We start from the raw sequence: 23979 nt of genomic DNA, 5'->3' as shown, positions 1-23979 counted from the left end.
CCTGCATCTCTTTCGATAGTTTGTACCCGTGTTCTTTAATTTCTCGCTTTATTTTTTGAGTCATTGTCTCCAGCATCCCTTGGATGTAGCTTTTGTCTTTCATTCCTGCTTTGCTCCCACTGGCGCTCTCCCCTGTGTGGCTGCTGGCTATTGGGGATACCTTGCTATCCTGGCTATTAATAAATCTTGTAATTTTTCTCTGTGATTTTCCCATGTGGGTCCAGGATTATTGGAGACTAATCTGAAATTTTGTTTTGGTCAATATGTGTCTGACTTTGCTTGGTTGTTGTTTCTGTGTTGGTAGAGAGAGTTTGTACCTGATTTCGGTTCTGTTGGGGGCCGACCTCCAGCTGCTGGTCTGACCCACTTAGGGTTCTCAGCTCTTTGCTGTAGATCACTGGCAGCTCTCGTCATTGGAAGGGTTGAGTGGCCTAGACTGCTCCTGTTTGCTCCTATGGGTGCTCTTGGCAAGATTGGATGTGCTGGATGAACTCTCTCAGACGCTGGAGTCTGCTATGGGCTCCTGATGGTTTTTTTGTGGAGGAAAGCCTGGTTTTGGGCTTGAAATCTGGGCTTGGGCACTGTCCCTCAGATCTTAAGCTCAAGGATGGCATCCTACCATTTGAACCACAGCACCACTTCTGACCCTTTGTGCTTATGTGGTGCTGAGGAATCAGATCCAAGACCTCATGCACCCAATACAAGCACTCTACTGCTGAGCCACCTTACCAGCCTGAGCTCCTGCCTATTATCAGGTCCTGGTGGCCTGTGTTGTCTAATAACCTAGAATATATGGGTCGGGTTCTGGTGGGGTTTGGGCTTCTCTTGTCCTGAGCCCCCCTGGTCTTTTGCTCTCACAGGCGTGCTTCCCAGTGGGTGCAGTTCCTTGTTTTCTCCCCTCTGCTGAGGCTTATGCTCAGCTTCTGACTTCAGTTGGGAAAGGTTGGTTGTGTTGCTCAGGCACTGGATCCCCAGGCCTGGTCCCGGCCCAAGGCCTGGGGAACGCGGGTTGGAGATGTGCTGCTGTGTATTCCACCTAGGTTACACAGCCTGGGGTACACAGTTCAAATTTCTTCCACTGTTGGGTATCTTGACCCAGGGGCACTGTTCCTGGCTTGGGCGTTTAAGCTTCCTTCCAGGGGTGCTCTTGCTGTAGCCTGGTCAGCTGAGTGTGCTACATGGTTTGGTGGAGCTCTCGAACAGTTCCCAGTTTTAGTGGGTCCTGTGGTACAGGTGTTGGGTTAGGAGATCTGGCTCATGGTCTGGGGATTCCCACCAGCCCTGGTCTCTCTTGAGGGATACAGAGTCCCCTGTGGGGTACTCACCCTGGAGCTAGTTGTTTCTGTGTGATGTAGGTCGTTGGTTGCCTTTCCAATCAGAGTTCAGTTGAGGTGTATGTGGGCTGGGCTGGGCGGTGGTAGCTCTGTGTGATTCTCTTTTGTCTCTGCCTAATTTGATGCTGTTTGGGTCTGCACCATGAGATGGGCCTTTACCCTCTGCCCGAGGGGTGGGGGAGGGGCCTCCGTGCAGGTTCTGAGCACTGGGGTTTGTCTGCATTTGCACTCTCCGGATCAGCACCAGTTCCTTGCATGTCTTCTGCTCTGGTGTTCGGTGGGAGTCCCATGTAGTTCTGGGGTTCCTGCCATGGGGTTGAGGGGCTTTGGTGGGATGGAGCCTCTCTGCTCAGATGGAGAGTGAGGGGTGGGATCTTTGTTCAAGCTCCCGGCTAGGAGGTTTCTCCGTTCATCACAATCAGTGGGTCTGACACTAGTACCTCAGGCTGCTTCTGCGCAGGTTATCGGCAGACAAACTCCTGTATCTCTGGGACTTGGACAGCCCCTGCTGGGTGGTCTGGCCATGGCTTGGTGTGCTGCTGCGCGGCCAGTAAAGGTTCAGGGAGGAGTCTTCCTGCTCCTCTGTTCTGAAATTCTTCTTTTTCTCTCTTCCTTTTTTGTTATTTTCCACCTTCTGTTTTCTCTGGGTGTTCATCTTTTTGTTGTTGTCAGTCTCTTGGGGAGATTAAGCATTGGAACTTGAACTCTCTTTTGGGTTGGGGAGAGCTGTGACGTTGCCGTACTGCCCTGTCACCATCTTGGTACCCCTTCTCATCTATTTTTTTATTGTGAAAATACTGTACAGAGGGATTACAATTACATGGGCAAGATAATGAGTACATTTCTTATCAAGCATTGTAGCTCCTCCTTTTTTTCTCCTTCCCATCCCTTCCCATCCTCCTCCCGGAAAGTATGAAATTCTTGATTTGAAGCCTTTTGCTTGATATCCACAACGTGTCATTCTTCCTTTATTAATAGGAGAATTTGGAGAAAGGATTAGAATTCACACTACAAAAAGGAGAAGAGGAAAAGAGAAGGAGAAATCTAGATATTTTGTTCTTCCTCACCTCAATCACAAGGTCTGGATAATGATTATGGATATTAGATACAATGATCTAAAATGATTAAACCCATCTATAGAAAATAGATAACCCCATAAATGATCACATGGAGAATGTTTATTTATAAAAAAATTGTAATAATGTCCAACAGGAAATCTTATCTATTTGTTTAGTTCTTGTTTGGTATTTATTAAATTCTAGTATGCTATAGTCAACTATCATAAAGGTATAAAATATAAGAAACTAACATCTTAATATCATATTCTAACATTAGCTTAATTCTGCTTTTGTTATATGGTGAGGCTGTATTTGAGTTTTGCCTCAATTTCACATGATATATTCTTCCAGTATATAAGTTGAAAGAAGACTCATTTTGAAACTATGCTATTTTTATAGCTAAGGGAAAACAATTCAGCTATTAGACACAGACAATGAGACAGAAATCTTCCCCTAGAAATAGCCTTTCACTACTTCTGGTTCATTTTTGTAAGCTGATGTAAGTCACATGACCCAGCTTTACATTGCAAAGTACAGGTAAATCTCACCAACAGGACGCTGATGCAGGACATAGAGTAATATGACCATATATACAACACTTGAGATAAAGAGGGGGAAAAAAAGAGAACTATAATACAATCAATCATACTCGCTATCACAAGTCTCTACAAGAAGGAAGCTATTATGTACCTTTATTTCTAAAACTACTGAGATCTTCAAATCATGTCTTTTATGCTTGGATGTTACAGGAATTAGAGAACATTTTGATACTGAGACAGCATAAAATTTCCAAGAAAGCTGGAGTAAGCATTTCAATACTACCGTTTATTCTCCAAGAAAAGAAACCATTTCATAGACAATACTTTATACTTTCTTACGTAGTATCTTTTTTTCCAGAAATGGATTTTGTTAATATATGTTACTATCCACCAGAATAAATGTTTCATTTCTCTGCATCTTGTGCAGACAGTATAGTCAATTACATGTAAGAGGGAGTTCATCAATAGCACTTTTTAAAAATGCAAAAAATTTGGACAGAGAGCCAATATACATATTTTTCCACCATCACCTTCCACATCCTCCTTCTTCTTTCCTAGGAAACACACTCTATCAATTAAAAAGGCTTAGATATTTGCCTCTTTATCTTGAAAGTGGAAGCAGAATGTTATGGATGTCGGAGATGATGACCAATAGTGTTTTACATAATAATGTCACATGCATCAGCCCTATGCGTCCTGCTGGCCTTAACACTGTACTTACTTAGTGATGTGATAGGAATGTCAGCCTTACTGGACTTAGTATTGTTTTCCACTTCTTTTTCTACCACCTGGCCTAAATTATAATACATAGTAACGAAATGAAAAAGTAATGCCATCTTAATCAAGTCTAATTGCGACAATGAGATGTATAAAAGGTTATGTTGAAAAACAAACTTTACAACTTTGGCGGGGGTGGGAGGGGGAGAATCAATGGCAGGGATGGTAAGGGGAAGAGGGGGGCAACAATGATTGCTATGAAATGTACTCATTACCTTGCTCATAAAATTGTAACCCCTCTGTACGGTATTTTCACAATAAAAAAACTTATTAATATAAAAACGAAAAGAATTTTTTTAGGGCTCTGGGAATGTGTCTTAATGGAACAGTTATTGCTTAGCATGCATCAAACCCTAGGTTTGATTCCTCAGTACCACATAAATAGAAAAAGAAACACTGAAAGTGGAGCTGTGCCTCAAGTGGTAAAGTGCTAGCCTGGAGCCAAAACAAACAAACAAACAAAAAAAAAAAAAACAGTTCCCTGTCCCTGAGTTCAAGTCCCAAGATTGGCAAAAAGTCATTTAGCTAGTAAATGCAAAATAAATAACCCATACTTGGAATATACAATTGATCATTCCAACTGATGCCTAACAATAGTCCGTAATTTATTTTACCTATATTAGATTACTATTATTTAACAAAAGGGCTGGGAAGGTGGCTCAGTGGTATAGATTGCCTTGCACTCATGAGGCCCTGTGTTCGATTCCTCAGCACCACATAAGCAAAAAGAAAAAAGCCAGAAGTGACACTGTGGCTCAAGTGGTAGAGCGCTAGACTTGAGCTGAAGAGCTGATGGACAGCGCCCAAGCCCAGAGTTCAGGCTCCGCGTCCAGACACCCCCCCCACTAAAAAACAAAAAAAAACCCCAAAAAACAAAAAACAATGTTCTGTTAATAGGTCATGGCAATTTAATGCCAAGAATGGAGATTAATCCTGGAAATTCAAAGATTCCAGGTTTTGAGCCGTCATTTCTAATCACAATGAGAAGGGTAGTCTATGTGAGATTTGGAAATCTTTTTGGTAAGTTATAGCATCAAAAAGGAATAGACTAATTAATAGTTTTGACAAAAGAGAAGGAATAACTTCACATGGAAGGAATAAATGATAATAACTAAGTTATACCACAATCTGTTCTAGGGAACCATTTTTGGTTATTGAAGAACTAGTTATCAACGAGGCTTATTCCTCATTGTCTTTAGCATTCTAATTCCTTAGGCTAGTTCTTAATCTCTGTGTGATAAATGGTATATCCTTCTATGCTGTTCTTTCATTCCTGAACTCCTTTGCTTTCTAAAATCTTCAGTCATTTCTGATACTAAGTCCACATACGCAGACAACAGAGGATGCTAATGTAAGAGTCCCATAACATGAGTCATTAATGTAACAACATGGAAAAAGAGGATATTTTTATTGCTACCTCAATTTTTCTGAAAAGCTGCAATGTCATCATTGATTCAAATTTCCATTGTTTGTCTACATAGTGTGATTAAGTGCACATAAATGCAAATATAAGCCAGATGCTGGTCACTCATGCCTATAATCCTACCTACTCAAGAAGTTGAGACTAGAGGATTGTGGTTCAAAGCCAGACTGGCCAGGAAAATCCATGAGACTCTTATCTTTAATTAACCACCAGAAATCCAGAAGTGGTGCTATACCTAAAGTGGCAGAGCACTCAACTTGAGTGGAAGAGCTGAGGGACAGGGCCCAGCATCAGAGTTAAAGCCCCATGACCAACAAAAAACTGCAAATATCACTTCAAGTTTCCCCAAAAGGAACAACGAAGTCAATTGTAATCTTCCCAAACAGAAAAAATAATTCCCAAATGATTCAGTGCACCTACTTTTGCTGAGTTATTTAAGTTATAGCTTCTTTGCTTAACATATTCTCTTCTTTTAAAAATTGTCAAATATCAACTTTATTATAAACTTCATCTAATAATTCTTCTTTCAAAAGAGAAGTGCATACAGTTGATGTCACTTGGCTTTCTTACTATCTCAGTTCAAAGTCAACCCAGGCAGGACAGCCTATGAAACTCTTATCTGTAATTAAGCACTAAAACAGGCAGAATTTGAGTTTTAGCTCAAGCAGTAGAGTAGTAGTTTAGGGGGCAGGTGGGCAGGAAAGACAACTGTACAGGGACAGGGTCCACCTTCTGGTTCAAGCCCCAGAACCAGCACAAAGTAAACAAACAAACAAGAAAATGAAAAACCCACATATTTCTTAAGGACCATCCTTAAAGCACTGGTTTGAGAAGAGGCTCCTTTTGCTGATTATACTCACTGGATCCTGCTTTTTGGAATCCTTATTGCTGTGGAGGACCCAGGACCAGAATAAAGAAATGGATAACTGACTTCTACAATAGGAGAATCATCTCAGGAGAGAAATATCCATGCATAAGACACTTTAAAACCTCCATGTCTTTGTTTCTTTGCAGTAGAACACTTTTAAAACAAAGTTATTTCCTTTTATTCTATGCTGGCCTTGAAATGGCATATTGTTTCCTTTTGTAATACTCCCAACTGGAAGCTTACAGACAAGTTTTATATGAGTAAAGGACACACTCGAAAAGGTAAGGGACAGAGTTTCCTTCAGGCCTTGGATTCTTTTCTTGTACCATAAAAAGGACAGCACAAATTAACTTGAGCTTTTTCATTTCTCTATGTTCAATTCCTCTCTTGGTATCAGTTTCCACTTCCAGTAACAGTTCCTTCCACTTACCTCCAGAACAATCTATAATGCTGCTCCAAGTAAAATTAATATTTTCTGGTTTCATTGAAATAGCACAAGTACATCTTTGGACATGAGGTAACTTGTGTTTCAGAAATAACTTTTTAAAGAAAAAATATGGAATTTAAATGGCTTATAAAACATTACCCATGTACACATGGCCATATAAGATGATGTTAAGTGAAATGTACCCCAAGATAGTGACACAACTTGATTTTTCTCTCTTGCTATTGTTTTTAATGTATTTAACATGTAGTATGTATTTTTTTTGTTTCTCTTCTATGTTCTTCCTCCATGATATAACCCCTGTTTTCATTATATTTGTTGTCGGCAACCTATATCTTGCATATACATTTTATTAATGTGGGGAAGGGAAGGGAAATAACAAAATGCTGAAACAAGGATACAGTATGACCCATTGTAACAATGAGTGGTACAAGGCACTATGTCGAAAATGAACTTTACTACTTGAAGAGGGGAGAAGGGAGTTGGGGTGGTAGGGAGGAAAGGGATGGCAGGAGAAAAACAAAAGAGGAGGTAACAGTGCTTGATAGATTATGTACTCATTTACTTATTTATGTAACTGTAACCACTATTTACACCATTTTTACAACAACAAAAAAAAACATGAAAAAAACTTCCTGGAGTAGTTTAAGTTCAAATTTCCTAATTGCACTGTAATTAAGACCAATTTTAAGTGGGAAGAAGGTTCTCAGAAACATTTCTTTGTGAGTGTGTGTGTTGTGCATTATTTCCCAAGTGTACATAAGTTAACAGTAGGAGAAACAATAGGAATAATACAAGAAAAAGAAGTTTTGTGCTTAAGTTTAATAGTTCAATACACTACAGAAGACTCTACAAGTAAGACAACATTGAAACAATAAATTCAAAGCCAGTAAGTAGATCTATGGGAGTGATATAGAGAAATCATTACTACTAAGTGGAACATGAAGGATGAGGCCACTCTTGTTTTCTACTAGATCTAAATCATGGTAGCTAATCATGAAAATTTGTAATAACGTAGTATGGAAGAATAATTCTGTTCCCAAAGCAAGTCAGATATAATAGCATGGACTTAACTGGAAAAAAAGGCCATGTTGAGAGAGCAGGAATTATACTAGCAATGAACTGGTGGCTAAGATCACATTTATTTTTCTTTCTTTCTTTTTTTGATGGTTGTGGGTCATAAACCCAAGGCTAGAGTTCTACCACTTGAGCCACAGTGTCAATTCCAGTTTTCTGGTGGTTAATTTGAGATAAGTGACTCAGAAAACGTTCCTACTGGTGCTGGATTTGAACTGAAATACTCAGATCTCAACCTCCTGAGTAGCTAGGATTATAGGCATGAGCCACCAGTACCCGCTCAAGATCACATTTCTAGCAGTGTACACTCAGGATATATAATGTGTATGTTCATCTACCTTTGTATGAATTCTTGAGTTAAAAATCTGGGCTACAGGTTAGACTTTACATTCACGAAAGTGTTTCTAGTTTAAAACATGATACTCCTGGAAAAAATAAAAACTAAGAATGTAAAAGAGTCTGGGAATTTAAGTTTGAATCCAGCCTGGGCAGAACAGTCTTTGCAACACTACCTGTAATTAACCAGCCAAAAGTTACACTAGAAGAATGGCTCAAGTGATGTAATACTAGTCATGAGCAAGATTGCTGAATAAGAGCTTGAGGATTTTGCATACATACATACAAACATTCACATACACACAGAAGCACTTACATGTGCAAAGACACATATGAAACAACTCTCAGAATGTGTAGAAAAGTTAGGAAATAATAGAAAATATTTCCTGAGTAAGACTATAATCAAGTCATAATTTTCAATATTAGAAACTCCTCAAGTGAACTTTCCCCCAAAAAGCTTGAGAATATTACATAGGTAGGGACCAGACACAGTAAGAGAGGCAAGTAATCATCATGGAGGATCCATGGAGGAATGAATCAGAGACCCCTGCAGGTGCATCTGAAAATGTTCATACCCTGTGTCAAATGTTAGAACATCTTTGAAAATTGTACAGAAACACTTTGAGCAGTCAGTCTAGTGGATAAGACCATCGGAGAAGTTCAGAATTACTAGTATGCTTCTAGGTTAAATAAACCAACAAACTATGGTAGGACAATGTGATACAATCCTGAAATTCTAGCATTCAGATTAAGACAGGAGATTAGAGAGTGGATTACATAGTGATACCTCCCCGTAACTAGTTAATATAATTTTGCTTAATAAAACAAACCAAAAAACAAGACAGGAATTCACAGTTGGAAGTTAGGGCTAATTTTGTCATTATGTTTTGAGAAGTCAAGTTTCCTATTGAAATGCAACCCATATATCATCCTCAGTCATGTTTTAAATGCTCTCTTCATTACAGAACATTCCTAGATGCAAAATACCTCATGATTCCAAACCAAAAATTTTAAAAAGTAAGCATCATTCTGTTGGTTTCCACAGAAATGATGAAGGATTACAAAAGCTTAATCCTGGAGAAATAGCAAAATTTTCTAATGTAGGACTTTTTAAACCTGGCTAAATGAGAATTTAGATTTAAAATAAACATGTTTTGTTTGTAATTTTATATTCTACAGGATACTACAAAATTCTTTTTAAGTAGAAGTTTTAATTTACAAATTTACAAATTATTCTGGCATTCTATTTGTCTAGAATATTCTTTCAAGCGAGTTAAAGGACTTAGTTAATAGATAATTCCAACAGTTCATGTATAACATGATAATGCTAGAAACAGTTGCCAACAAATGGATGATATTAATGTATAAATTTAGAAAAAGAGCAATGTTTTGAGGTTTTGGTGTAACATGGTATGAAGAGAGTTATTGTGCGAGATCCTTTTTCTTCTATCTATACATAACACAGGAAGACATTTCCTTAATTACGTAACTCTGCATACAATGAGAAAAATGCTAGGTTTGGGGTTTGTTTTCATTTTGTTTTTTTTTTTTTGTTTTGTTTGTCCTAGGGCTTAACCGCTGGGCCTGGGCACTGTCCCTGAGCCTGTTTTTGGTCAAGGCTACTGATCTACCACTCGAAACTCAGTAACACTTGTGTCTGGCTTTTCCTGAGCAGTTTATTGGAGATAAGAATCTAAGGAACCTTCCTGCCTGGGTGGGTTTTGAACCATAATATTCAGATCTTAGCCTCCTGAATATCTATGATAGATAAAAAGATGAGTAGAAATAATATTTGCAAGTTTTCTGATCTCAAGAATACCACTTGAGGTAAAACGATGCAGCAAAGTTTAGTGTAGTGTTTTTTCAGCAATCGAAAGGGCATTTCATTATCAGAAGTGTAGAATTTTTTCACTATAATGATAAGCTAGTCATGCTGTGAATTTAGGGAATTTTAAGGTGCACCTTACAATTTGGAAAGTGTTGGGCTAGAATGACTTCACTGCATAAAATGTTGGGATTGATTGTCATATAAATAATAGCTTACTCTGATGAACAAATGTTTACTCTAGAGGAATTAATAATTATAGATACTTCATAGTTTTATCTTCTACCAGAATGTGGCTAGTTTTTCTGTCGACTTTTAACTATGTAACGCTCCATTGGAAACTGCATTTTTTGTGGAATTAAATAAAATGCATACAGGCACCGTTTTAAATATCTCTGGTATGGCATGTTCAGAATTTGAAAATGAGTCGTTAGTAGTCATAGGAATTTTGAAGATCACATATATTCTGTCCTATCAACAAATATTTAGTTTTAAAAGTTAGGCGTTTCCAGAGAATTGAACTATTTTCTATGTAGTATGAGACAATACTAAAATAATGTTTTTTTCAAAATAATGACAAGTATATTTTGAAAATTTTGTATAGTTTGATAACATTCAAGTTGATGACCCTCTGATAAAGAGAGGGACAATTAATTCAAATTAGAAGCCAAATATTGTTCATTTTTTTAAAAAGGTAATACACATAGAATAATATTTACTATGCCAATACAGTGAAATTATATTTTATGTAGCTTGTTTTTAAATTTAATTTTATTGTCCATTTAATATATAAAAGGGGTTGCAGTAATTGAAAGGTAGAGAATACATAACATGTCGAACTTTTTACCCCCTCCCTCTCATTTTAATCACAATTTTCATTCACAATACCCCTCATAAGTAGTAATGTAAATTTCCAAAATGTTGTCTTCTGAGTATTGCTATTGCATTGGTTTGCCTTTGTCTTTTGTGTCGCCATTTTGTTGTTCCTCTTCCTTTGCAACATTAAGATAAATATGTATACAATACACAGGATACTGAAATTAAATACAGCAGGGGATAAACCATAGGGGAACACTAGGAGTTCATTTTGCTCATCATCCACTTATATGGTCACATATACATAGGTATTGAGCCATTCTGCTCATCTGCTAAGACTACCCTAGACATTTCCTACTCATTACACATAAGGGAAACCTTGGGATCTTTTTCTTTATATCTTGCTTATTTTACTTAGTAGGGTTTTTCCAAGTCTTTCCATTTCCTTATGAATTAGAAGCATAGAATTCCACAGTGTGTGTCTGTATGTGTGTGTATGTGTGTGTGTGTGTGTGTGTGTGTGTGTGTGTGTGCATACCACATTTTAGTGATTCATTCTTCTGAGTGGTATATTGGTTTAAAACATGATTGCATGTAAGTATCAGTTAGGGTCATTCAAAAATTACAGATGCCACCTCCACAGGTATACTAAAATAATGATTTCTAAGTAACATAGTCTTTTATGTTGGTACAAGTGTTGAGATATCTGGATGAGTCTAATGTATGTTTTGCACTGAATTAGGCAGGAAGATATCATATAGGATAAAAATGGTAGTGACAAAATATTCCCTTGAGATAGATTAAGGAGGCTGCCAGAAGTATGAAGAAATTCAGATAATTTATGAGAATTTAGAAATGCAAGCTCAAGTTTGTCTCTTTAAATAAAAATTATGTAAGTAGACGGGCAAAAGAAGGGGAAGAGAAGAAATAACAGACAGCAGATCATTGAACCAAGTTAGAGTATAAAAAGATATAATCTATAACTTCCAAGTTAAAAAAGAGAACAATATAATAAGTACCTCTTAATTTAGGAACATGCATAATATTTACTTGGCTTTTCTCTAATTTAATGCTCCAAAATAAATGTAGGTTTTATAAGAAAATTTAGGTGATTTCCATTACTTCAACCTGAACACTAACTGTGATTAGCCTTCTTTTTCTCACTTTGCACTTGGAAAAATAGTCCCTAAATTGATGATGTTGTGGCTGATTAGAGTCAGAGTTAGGGGCTTCTCTTGTACAATTATCCCAGAATAGTTTAAAGCAGTTTTTTTCCCCAAGATATCCAACTAAATTCTCTGAATCAATACTTTGAACACATCCTCACATCTGAGCACATAATTTGAAATTATACTTCAGCATTTCCTTGGCACATTCTACTTTGTGCCTTTCGCTCTTTTGCACATTCCTTTTGAGTTCATGGTTGCTCTATTTCCATTTCATCTTTACAAATTGCTGAGAACATTGTTCAACTACTACTTCTTCTTTGCACATGACAGTCTATGTATGAAGGTACTTTGTCTATGTTAAGCAATAGGGTAGTACTCACTCTCTGAGGAGAAAAGTTCCACAGTATAACACTATGCCCACATTAGAGGGTGTAGAATTTAAATTTAAATCATTTTGAGACAAACAGTGATATTAAAAGTGTAAGGCTCCTTAGGGACATTTGCTTGGAGCTCATTAGTTTTCCTAGGAGAAATAAAAATATCCAGAAAATTTGGAGCTAATTGGTAAGTAACCAATTAACACTAGTTCCTAGATGTTGTGTTAATACAAGTCAAAATTGTATTATTGTTACATCAGAATCTTTCCCTACTTGCCAATGTGTATGAAAAAATGAAAGAAAGGCAGTAACACAAAATGTCTGATATTTTTAGGCTTTTAATCCTACTGGTGAGGGTAATGTCTGAACTCTTCCATTCAATAAAAGCTTGAAGTTTATAAGAGCACTTCCTATATATAAGAATTTGTGGCAGGTTGATTGACAGGGTTATTACAGCATGGAGATATCCCTAACAAAAATTCGAGGAGTCTTCAGTCACATCAGTAAAGATGTATGTTCAACCTAATACTTGGTGTTACTTGTCCTACATTTATAATGATTAGGCTGATAAGATATCCAAACATATCTAAAGATATTTCAATAAAGTTCCAAACTGATGTGGATACATGTGTCACTCATTAGAACTGAAGGATAAATTAGGCTTGTCTATGCTGTAGTTCAATCTTTAATCACCTGGCTAAAATAATCTTCAAAAATATTCACAGAATACTTCTAAGTAAAGTTCATGAGAGTTATATCTGTATAATTCTTCTAAGTTCAGGATAAAAGCATTTGTTCCCAGCATTTAAAATCAACAGGATCTGTTGAATTCATGGATCTAGAATTTCATGGCTTCACATTCATATCTCAAAATTTTATCAATATGAATTTCAACCACTAAGCCAACTTCTCAGCCTTTTTTCTTATAAATAAAATTATTAATTTCCACATTTTGATGGACTAAGCTATAGTTTTCAATCAAGTGTGATTAGTTCAATAACATTCTCATATCGATAGTATTCAATAACCAAAGTTTCCAATGATATATTAAGAGTATTTCTTCAGTACAGCTGTAAACACATGAACCAATTTACATAATTCTACTTACATATCTATAGTTACCTTAAAAGGACACAGACCGTAGAGCCAGTAGTTAAAATTTATTTTTATTTTTATTTCTGCATGAAACTATTTGTAAATTCATACCAACAAACTGAATTTGACTCCTTATTTATAAGCTAAGGTGGAAGATCCTATACAATTCTCTTTGAACATTTGAAAACTTGCTTGCTATAATGATTGCAGTATTATACAAATTGATTTGCTATGTGGAGTATATCAATTTCTCCACAAATGCATTACTATATTTTGTGTAATCTATTTATATTATGGTCATACTAGTGAGTTTTCTTTTGATTTGTTCTTAGATACTAAAGAGGAACTTATTTCATATGCTTCTCCTATTGACTCTTAATTTGCATATGTTCTTTAAAGAAATAACCTATTCGGGAAAAAATTATTTAGAATTAGAAAATATAAAAATACTTAGACTCAAAATCATTGTAGCATTAACAGTGTAGCATTAACAAATACGTGCCCTCTATCTGTTGGATATTTTTTCACTTCTATTATATTGTCCTTTGAATTATGAAAAGTTTTCAGTTGATATTATCCAGTTTATTCTTGCTTTTCTTTACCCACTAATGCTCTCCTTATCATTTTTTACAAACCTTTACTGATCCAATGTCATGAATTTTTACACTTATGTTTTATAGGATTTTACATCTCACATTTAGTTAGATAATCTTTTTTTTTATCTTTGTATAAGGATTGAGGTAATAGTCTAAGATCTTATTTTACATCTAGGGAGGCAATAGTGCCAGTACACCCATTTAAGATTCTGTTTTTATTTCATAAAGTCATGGAATCCTTTTCAAAATCTATTGACCATACAACTGAGAATATTTTTATTGTGAAAATACCTACAGAGTGGTTACAATTACATAATAGTATTAACCAAAGCATGCTATTTGCAGAGGAGTATTTAAAAGGAGTAATTTCTTATAAAATTGAACTTTTAATCCAACAAAATGAATACCAGGAAACTATCACTTGGAAGATGTGAGTGGCAGTAAAAGGGAAGGAATAAAGAGAGTTATGGAGGAAGAGAGTGAAGGCATAATATTCAATGCAGATAGTGTGTAAGTAGAAAAAATGAAAGTGAGGTGAGGTTTAGAAAGTTATGGAAAGTTATGTAAAGAGCCAGTGTACTTATAAACTGATTTGTGAAATGGAAATTCTTTTGAGAAACTATTTAATAAAAATTTAATTAAAAACAATGGAGACATCTAATCTTAAACTGCGTTCTCTTAAACCATGAGTCAATATAATAGTTTCCTCCTCAGAAATATTCTTTGCAGGTATTTTCCTCATAATAACAGAAAAGTGACCAGTGCAATGAATAGCAATACATCACATTGTATATTCTAAATAGACACAATATAAAAATCACAGTAAAAATGTTAGAATTGATCACATGATAAAATAACAGGTAGAAAGTATCAAATGCTGACTGATTGTTTTTCCAAGTACTTTACCTATGGTATCTAATTTAATCCTCACAATAATCCCATAAAGTGGAACTACTTCTATTTTTAATTCTCAGATGATGATATGGAAGTCTTCAGAGTTGGAATTACATTGCACACATGGTAAGAGTTAGCCCGTGGCCCATCTCCCACTGTATCAAATTACCTCATTTTATTTTATGACTAATATACCAGCACTTAGTCTACTAATTCTAGGAAATTTTCCCAGAATCATTGTGTATACTCTAATAATATTTCACTTTATCTTTGTTAGAAAATAGGTAGCTTTAATATGAAAGCTCCAAGTTCATAATTAATTTATACCTCCCTGGTGAAAGGAACTGCTAAAGTATAACATTCTTGATTTCTAGCTCAAAATAGTAGAAATCATATTCTATCCCATGACTCAACACTGCACTGTTTGGGGACCCCATCTCTGTTTAACACAGTCTTACTGAAAGAATGACCTGCCTAATTCCGGATGGAAACAGACTGCATGCCTTATGGACCAATCATTTCCACATTGTAGCTCACGTAAGTTGTTTACTATGAGAAGTATTTTGATTGCTTTTTATAACCAAAATTTTGAGAGAAATGTACTACTTTAAAATACTATTAAAGCAAGAATGATATAAAAATAACCTTTGACCCCAGATAAATATTTTACCTTTCATATACCAAAAATGCAGTGTGACCTACCATTAATATTAGGAACGAGAGGTTAAAAATCATAGACACCAAGACCTAAGTATGAATTAAAGACTCTCCAACTTGTGATTACAATTGGTTTAAAAAGTCATCAATACTACTGCATTTAAAAAACATTCTTATGATACTGAAGATTCAATTATAAATTATTTACATGTGAAAATAACTCATTTTCTTTGGAGTAGGACACAAAACACAAGATTATTCCTAATCATTTTATTATTTTTTATTTTTTTCCTAATCATTTTAAAACCTTTATTTATACTACAAATTCACTCCTATAACTAAAGATTCTAAAAGTAACTGAAGTAAAGAGACACAACGGAAATAATTTAACTGCATCATCTTCATTCAAAAAACTGTGTTAATAGAAAACAAAGTTATATTAATAATTAATTAGCTTAACAAATTCACTTACATTCTTTTATTCTATTTCATTTAGTTTTATAAAAACTTGATTTTCATAAAACGATGCATATAAAAGCCTATATACCCACTTACATTTTCAGACCTTAACAATATTTATTTCAGAAATGTCTTTAGCTCTATAGTCAATGAGCTGAAATAATACTAAAATATTCAAAGGCTTTTCAGAAATTGCAAGACTCACTCTGCGATGTTATTTATATTGGAAAAGATATTGAAAAAGCCTTATTTGTTAAGTTCCTGTAGTTACTCCCACAAAAGAACCATTGGTGAAGATCCCTTTGCATGTTCAAAACAACTTCTAATACATTCACACTCTGGAGACGAAATATGCTTTTTTTGTTTGTTTGTTTGTTTTTGAAAGTAATATTTAACAAGCATATCCACAATACTTATTTGCAGTTATTATAATGAGATATTCAAACGTAAAATTATTGGGTTGATTATCTCTTAGTGAGAATAAATATGATCTTACAAAGACAGTTATTTTCAACAGAAAGCAAGAAAAAGTTTATCCACCTTGTGTTTCATGGAATAACCAGAGAGTAATACCTGTTTGGTCAAGTCGGGCAAACTCACTCCATGAGCATATCTTAAAATTATAACCAATTTAAGAGATCAAATACATATTTTGTACTGACAGTCATCTTACAGCAATAACTTAGCACCTAATTATGTCTGTATCTCCTCACCTAACATATAAAAGAGCTGTAAGCAGTCTCTTTTATCTATCTTAATGTTGTAAATGCTTTGATTCTGATGATGTTATTATTTGACAAATAAAATGTACAGAAAGGTTGTCCAACTGAAATGACATGACAGAACAGTGATAAATAAAAACATTGCAACACAGTTAGCTCTTTCCAACCTCACCCTGTCGATATGGGCAAGCAACATTGCAACAGCACATGCACACATATACACATACACACATGTGCACACATGTACACACACATATACATGCATGCTAAATTCAGGGTTTATTGTACAAAAACGTTCAAATTAAATATTAGTGATTAGTACAAATGATTATTTGCCTTACTACGAAATAATGCACAATCTAGTCACCATGCCTATCAACATGTGACCACTTAATTTATTTTTAATTAATTAATTAACTAATTCATTCATTCATTTGTTTGGTGCTAATAATAGAGCTTGAACTCAGGGCCTGGCTCTGTCCCAGAATTTGTTATCTTTTTGTTTTAGTTTTCTCAAGGCTAGCATTTTACTGCTTGTACCACAGCTCCATTTCTAGCTTTTGTTGTTTTCTTTCAAATCAGAATCTAATGGACTATTTTTGTTGTTTGGTTTGGTTTCAAACCACAATCCTCAGACTTCATCTTTCTGATTAGCTAGGATTAATGACATGAGCCACCAGTGTGGCTTCTACTTCTTCCTCTATACTTATCTAATGCGCATAATTAGATAGTAATTTAAAACTGAGAGTATAGTAACAAGTTGTACAGTGATGAAATTGTCCTGTCAAAACTTCAAGTTAGTAATTTAAATTTCTTCTTAAGACCATACACAAAAAAATACCATGATATAGTATAAGAGAACTCACAATTGGATGTATGAGCTTCAAGAGCTTTTTAATAGATTCATTATTTATTATTACCCAACATTAGGAAAAAAATGTACAATGCAGTAGTAAAATAGAGTCCTTTGCATGACTACTTAAATTCCTGTTTTTTTAAAGACACTTGTTTTCATCTACAAACGTAGGCGTGTCTATTGGCTTCATGTGGTTTCTATGATTGAAAGTGCTTAAAGAGAAGTCAAGATGTATTAGTAGTCCTTTGCTATCATTAAATCTCACTTTGATAATAAAATTTAAAAAATAATCTGCATAAAATATAATTTCACTGTATTGGTATAGTAAATATTATTCTCTTTGTAGTAACTTTTTAAAAATCAATAGTATTTGGCATCTAATTTGAATTAATTACCCCTTCTTTATTAGAGGTTCATCAACTTGAATGTTATCCAACTAGACAATATTTTACAATATATTGCCAATATTTTGAAAAAAGAATAAATTTATTACTTTCTCATACTAAAACCGAAAATAGTTTAATTCTATGGAAACCCATAACTTTTAAAAGTAAATAAGTTTTTAAGAGGACAGAATATATGTGTTATCCAAAATTCTCATCACTAATAACTATACTCATTTTTAACTTCTCAACATTATATACTTGAGAGATTCAAAACAGTACTTGTTTGCATGTTATGAAATTCTGCAATAGATGCAGTTTCGAATGGGGTGTTATAGATTGAGAAATCAGCAGAAAAATTGCCACATTCTGGTAGAGGATAAAACTATGAAGCATCTGGAGGGGATGTGGACAGAAAGGAACCTTACTTCATTGTTGGTGGGAATGTAAACTTGTTCAACCACTTTGGAAAGCAGTATGGAGGTTCCTCAAAAGACTTCACATAGAACTCCCCTATGACCCAGCAATCCCACTTTTGGGCATTTACCCAAATGTTTACAAACAAGACCACACTAAAGCTACCAGCACAACTATGTTTATTGCAGCATTATTTACCATAGCTAAGATATGGAACCAACCCAGATGCCCCTCAGTAGATGAATGGATCAAGAAAATGTGGTATATATACACAATGGAATTCTATGCCTCCATCAGAAAGAATGACATTTCCCCATTTGTTAGGAAATGGAAAGGCTTGGAAAAAATTATATTAAGTGAAGTAAGCCAGGCCCAAAGAAACATAGGTCCCATGGTTTCCCTTATTTGCAATACCTAGTATATATATGAGTCAAGCAGAAAAGGTCAGATAATGTGATGTTAGGAAAACGAACCCTTAAATATGTATTTTAATGTTTTTTTTCTTTCATGCATGTGTTTCTAACGCATTTATAAGATTATTTCTTTGTTGCTTTGTATGTCCCTCCCCCACAGTGTAACCCCTGCTTTCACTATATTTGATGTCAGTGTAACTTGTGGACGAGATGGGGAAAAACAAGTCGTTTAAGGATTCAGGTGGACCTGTTGCAACAATGAGAAGTACAAAATGTCATGTCAAAAAAGAGCTTTAAAATGTCGGTGTGGGGGGGAGGGGGGAAGGATTGGGTGCGGGGGAGGGGGGAGGCTGGGAAGGGAGGTGAAGGGTAAACAAAGGAGGAGGCTGCAATGCTTGGTAAGAAATGTATGCATTATCCTGCCCATGTAATTGTAACCCCTCTGTACAGTATGTTCTCAAATAAAATAAAATTAAATTTAAAAAAAAAAGAGAGGCAAGGGGTGACAGTGTCCAAAAAAACCAAAAAAACAAAAAAACTATGCAGCATCTGTGATAATTACTTCTTCAAGCATAGCCAATTGTTCATCAGAGTAAACTATTATTTCTATGACCATCAATCCCAAGATTTATGCCATAAAATCACCCTAGACCAACAGTTTCCAACTTGTAAGGTGCACCTTAAAATTCCTTAATTCACATCACGAATAGCTTACTCTATATGATAAAATAGTACACCATTGCTAATGATGCGCTCCTTGTTCTGGAAAGAACACCACAAAAAACCGCATGAATTTTTCCCCAACTGCTATTCTTGAGATCAGAATACTTGCAAATATTATTTATATTTATACTTTAACTATCTTAGATATACAGGATGCTAATATCGGAAGATTACAGTTCTAAGCCCACCCAGGAAGGTATCTTAGAATCTTATCTCCAATAAACTTTTCAGCAACAGCCAGACACAAATGCCACTGAGGTTGAAGTGTAGGGGAGCCTTGAGTATAAACAGGCTCAGAGACAGTGTCCAGGCCTACGGTTCAAACTCTAGGAAAAAACAATAAAAACAAAGAAAACAAACTCCAAACCTCGCTTTTCTCTCAGTGTATACAGAGGCATGTAATTAAGGAAATCGCTTCCTGTGTTACATATAGATAGAAGAAAGAAGATGTCATACAATTACTCTCTTCATACCATTTTATACCAAACCCTCAAAAAATTGCTGTTTATCTAAATTTATAAATTTTTAGAAATTTATAAATTTGTTGGCAATTCCGTCTTGATTATTCACATTATCATGGTATACATGAACTTTTGGAATTATCTATTAAGTTCTAATTATAATTCTTTTAAAAGAATATTCAAGGGAAATAGAATGCCAAAATCATTTGTGAATTTGTCAATTAAACCCTCTACTTAAAAAGAATTTTGTAGTATCCTATAGAAAATGGAATTACAAAGAAAACCAAAGTATTTATTTTAAATCTAAATACTAATTTAGCAAGGTCTACAAAATTCTACATTAGACGAACTTTGCTATTTCTCCAGGCTTAAGCTTTTGTAATCCTTCATCATTTCTTTGGAATCCAACAGAATGATGCTTACTTACTTTTTCAAATTTTTTGATAAGAATCATGAGCCATTTTGCATCTATGAATGTTCTGTAATGAAGAGAACATTTAAAACACAACTGAGGATAATATATGAGTTGCATTTCAATAGGAAACTTGACTTCTCAAAACTAGTGACAAAATTAGCCCAAAATTCCATCTGTGTATTCCTTTCTTGTAGTTTGGTTTGTTTTATCAAAACAAAATTATACTACCTGGTCCGGGGAAGGTATCGCTATGTAATTCCACTCTCTAACCTCCTGTCTTAGTCTGAGTGCTAGAATTAAAGGCTTGTATCACATTGTCCTGCCATAGTTTGTTGGTTTATTTAATCTAGAAACACAGTAGCAATTCTGAACTTCTCCGATGATCTTCTCCACTAAACTGACTGCTCAGATTGTTTATGTACTATTTTCAAAGATGTTCTAAAATTTGACACAGGATATGAACATTTTCAGATGCACGTGCAGGGGTCTCTTATTCATTCCTCCATGGATCCGATCCCATTAATAATGATTACTTGACTCTCTTACTATCTCTCTGGTCCCTACCTATGTAATATTCTCAACTTTTTTTAAGAAAGTTCACTTGAGAGTTTTCTAATATTAAATATTATGACTTGATTCTATTCTTACTCAGGACATATTTTCTATTGTTTTCTAACGTTTCTACATATTCTGAGAGTTGTTTCATTTGTGTATTTGTGTGCACATATAAGTGCCTCTATGTGTATGTATGTGTTTTTATGTGTGTATGCAAAGGCCTCAAGCTCTTATTCAGCAAACTTGCTCATGACAGGTATTCCAGCTTTTGGCTGGTTGATTATAGGTAGTGTCTCAAAGCCTGTTCTGCCCAAGCTGGATGCAAACTGAACTTCCCAGACTCCTTTACATTCTTAGGTTTTATTTTTCCAGGAGTATCAACTTTTAAACTACAAACATTTTTGTGAGTGTAAAGTCTAACCTGTAGCCCAGATTTTTAACTCAAGCATTCGTATAAAAATGGATGAACATACACATTACATATCCTGAGTGAACACTGTTAGTAAGCCGAGTGGTTGTGAGATTTGAGAATTGGGGTTCAAAGACAGCCCGGGTAGGAAAGTCCTGGAGACTCTTTTCTCCAACAACTAACAGAATACTGGAATTAGCATTGTGGCTCAAGTGGTAGAGCACTAGAATTGAGCTGAGTAGCAGAGGGACAGCATCCAGTCTGAGTTCAAGTGCCAAAACAACAAAAAAGAACATAAGAAAAGGAAAGAAAAAGAAATGTGGTCTTAGCCACCAGGTTCATTGATAGTATAATCCCTGTTCTCTCAAAATATACTATTTTTTCCATTTAAGTCCATGCTCTATATCACTCCCATACATCTCCATATTGGACTTGGCTTTATTGTTTCAATGTTGTCTTATTTGTAAAGTCTTCTATATTGTATTGAAACCTTATACTTCAATACAGAACTTCTCTATCTCCTATTATGACAATTGTTTCTCTTCCTGTTAACTCATGTACACTTGGGAAGTAGTGCACAGCAGATACACTCACAAAAAAATGATCTGAGAACCTTCTTCCCATTTAACATGGACCTTAATTTACAGAGCACTTAAGAAGTTTGAATTCAATGTACTCATGGATAATGTATTTATAAGCAATTTAAATTTCATATTTTCTCTTTCCTAAGTTGTCTTTGAAACACGTGTTACCTCATGTACAAAGGTGTCCTTATGCTATTTCAATGAAACCAGAAAACATTCATTTCATCTGGAGCAGCACCATAGATTGTTACTGGAAGTAATTGGAAGTAACTATTACTGGATGTGAAAACTGAAACCAGGAGAGGAATTGAACATAGAGGAATGACAAAGTTCAAGTTAACTTTTGCTTTCCTTCTTACCGTACAAGAAAATAATCTAAGGCTTGAAGGAAACTCTGTCCCTGACTTTTTTGAGTGTATTCTTTACTCCTGTAAAACTTGTCTGTAAACTTGTAGTTGAGAGTATTACAAAAGAAAACAACGTGCCATTTCAAGGCCAGCATAGAACAAAAGGAAATAACTTTGTTTTAACAGTGTTCTACTGCAAAGAAACAAAGACATGGAGATTTTTAAGTGTCTATTGCATCTCTCCTGAGATGATTTTCCTATTGCAGAAGTCTGTTATCCATTTCTTTGTTCTGGTCCTGAGTTTTCCATAGCAATAAGGATTCCAAAAAAAGAGGAGTATGAGTATGATCAGCAAAAGCAGCCTCTTCTCAGACAAGTACTCCTTTTAGGAGGGTCCCAAGAAATTCCTGGAGTTTGATTTGTTTGCTTGTTTGTTTAGTTTGTGCTGGTTCTGGGGCTTGAACTCAGAGGCTGGACCCTGTCCCTGTACAGTTTTCTTTCCTGCCCACCTGCTAAAATCTAAATACTCTACTGCTTGAGCCAAAACTCCACTTCTGTTTTTTTGGTGTTTAATTACACATAAGAGTTTGACAGACTCTCCTGCCTGAGTTTGCTTTGAACTAAGATAGTAATAAATCCCAGTGCCATCAATTGTATGGAATTCTCTTTTGAACCAAGAAATATTAGATGAAATTTATCATAAAACTAATATTTGACAATTTTTAAAAGAAGAGAATATGTCCAGCAAAGAAGCCATAACTTAACCCAGCAAAAGTAGGTGCACTGAATCATTTTGGAATTATTTTCTCTGCTTTCGAAGATTACTAGTGACTTCATCATTCCTTTTTGGAAATGAAGTCATATTTACACTTTTTTGTTGGTTGTGGGGCTTGAACTATGATCCTGGGCACTGTCCCTCAGCGCTTCAGCTCAAGTTGAGTACTCTACCACTTTAGCTATGGCACCACTTCTGGGTTTCTGGTGGCTAATTGAAGATAAGGGTGTCATGGACTTTCCTGACCAGGCTGGCTTTGAACCACAATCCTCTGGTCTCAACCTCCTGAGTAGCTATGATTACAGGCATGAGCCACCAATACTTGGCTCATATTTGCATTTAGTGCAGTTAATGACACGAAGTAGACAAAGAATGGAAATCTATATCAATTGATGTGACATTGAAGCTTTTCAGAATAATTTAGTTAGTAATATGTCCTCCTTTTCCATTTTGTTACATTAATGACTCATGAGCTATGGGACCCTTACATTAGCATCCTTTTCTATCTGTGTAGGTGTACTTAGTATCATAGAGAAATAGAGAAAGACAGATTTTTAGAAAGCAACGAAGATCAGGTATGAAAGAACCGCATAGAAGGCGACACATTTCTCACACAGAGATTAAGAACTAGCTTAAGAGATTTAGAATACTAAAGGCAATGAGGAATAATCATAGTTGATAACTAGTTCTTCAATAACCAAAAATAGTTCCCTAGAACGGTTTCTGATATACCTAACTTACAGGACAAAATAGCAAGCCCACCTTTTTAAAACATAGGATCTCTCTTTACCTACAGTTGTGTTATGCATCTTGCATTCAGTATAGTTATTCTTTTTATTTTGTATCTTATTCATGGATATATTGTGTATTTTATTGAATATGGTGATTGCTATAAATGTGCTGACATGAATGACAACTTATTCCCATGGGTATAGAGTTGCCTATGTAGAATTCTCCATCCTCGCTGATACCCAGGACTTTCACAAGACAGGAAAACAGGTGGATTGATTGGCTTCTCACATCAAGGTGAATCTTTTGACAGTTCTGGGATTGGAACTCAAGGCCTAGCAGGCCCAATTGGTAAGTGAATCATGGGGAACACACCAGCCTGTAAGACACTAAGGAGCTAGGCCATTCCCAGGACCTGAGACAGAGCCCTGGTTGGGGCCAATAT

Source organism: Dipodomys spectabilis, unplaced genomic scaffold (assembly GCF_019054845.1).
Source record: "Dipodomys spectabilis isolate Male_0828 unplaced genomic scaffold, ASM1905484v1 ptg000575l, whole genome shotgun sequence".
NCBI classification, from domain to species: Eukaryota; Metazoa; Chordata; class Mammalia; order Rodentia; family Heteromyidae; genus Dipodomys; species Dipodomys spectabilis.
The sequence above is the reverse complement of the archived record's forward strand: the minus strand, read 5'-3'. Positions refer to the sequence as shown.